We start from the raw sequence: 1178 nt of genomic DNA on the forward strand, positions 1-1178 counted from the left end.
GTTGCCACCATTGTACTGAATCTGGTAAACATTTAAACAAAACAGTGTTCTCAGAACATTTAAGGATTTTAAGATCACAAACACCAAGTCCTGTGAGACCAGCCAAATGGGAAAATAGTCTAGTTTTTCACTTGTAATTATAAATAATGAAAATGAGTCTTGCAGTGATCCACATAACTATAATGTCATCACTGACCTCAGTATCAGGCTGCAATACATTTTGCACAAGTATTAGTAGAAGTGTAGTGGCAACATAAAAGTCTATGTTAAATTGTTTTATATGGACTTTGAGTTGAAATGGTATGAGATTTTCATGATGCTATCAGGGCTGCCCCTTGAAAGTCGGAGACTTGAATCATCAGTCGGGAGACCCCTCAGTCAGCAGATTGCTGTCTTTTCTTTCTTTGCAGTTTATTTCTGGGGATGTTTTGGTCCCAAGATTTTGCTGCGGAGTGAGTGCTCTTGACTTTCACAATACTCTGAGCAGCTGCGTTGATGCATACTGTCTCTGACCTTTGTTGATATCTGGTGTTGGCAAAAAAATGTTGCACAATTGGGATCTGTTGTTAGGTTGAAACCTTTTTTTTAAATGCAAGTATTTGTAAAACGTCTGGGAGGCAGTCAAGGAGGAAAGGAGATGCATATACATATTTAGATTCTCTGTACGGTTGTAGCCTTTTTGTTCAATACCACATACAAGCAAATGTACATGGTAATTTGACCATATCAGTTGTACACTGCCTCAGCCCTATATGGGCCTTAAGTGATTAATTTGGTGGCAATAAGATAGTAACCAAAGAGTAAATGCAAACATTTAGTGGTTTCCCAACATAAACAAATGTATTTTTTTTTTAATGTAGGCCCTTACTCCACTTTCATTATGATGTCAGGTGAGCAAAATTAAATAGAGTCATGGCCAGGAAAATGCCAATATATTGAGATGTTGCATACACTTTTCTTTGCACTGATAAAAAAAATAAAATAAATTGCTCTTGTAAGTAACTTACTTTTGCGGGCTAAAGGTCAAGCCACCAACCGCCAACAGGGTTTTGAGCTGTGGATTTCTGTGGGGGCATAAAAGTTAAGTAATGATTATTTAAATATAAAAAATACAAAAATCCTCATCATTTGGCAATATTTATAAGCTAAAACACTGACCTTGTTTTGAGTCCATTAAA

General features: G+C 36.4%; 1 long non-coding RNA gene across 1 annotated transcript; it reads right to left on the reverse strand.

The window, feature by feature from the left end:
• On the reverse strand, positions 1 to 1175 carry LOC121939396. The gene is made up of 3 exons (XR_006105459.1): positions 1159 to 1175; positions 1008 to 1064; positions 1 to 21 (listed from the first exon to the last, which is right to left on the reverse strand). It is a non-coding gene; the product is annotated as an uncharacterized LOC121939396 (long non-coding RNA).
• Between the last annotated feature and the right edge of the window lie 3 nt (positions 1176 to 1178).

This window comes from Plectropomus leopardus, unplaced genomic scaffold, assembly GCF_008729295.1.
Source record: "Plectropomus leopardus isolate mb unplaced genomic scaffold, YSFRI_Pleo_2.0 unplaced_scaffold4741, whole genome shotgun sequence".
NCBI classification, from domain to species: Eukaryota; Metazoa; Chordata; class Actinopteri; order Perciformes; family Serranidae; genus Plectropomus; species Plectropomus leopardus.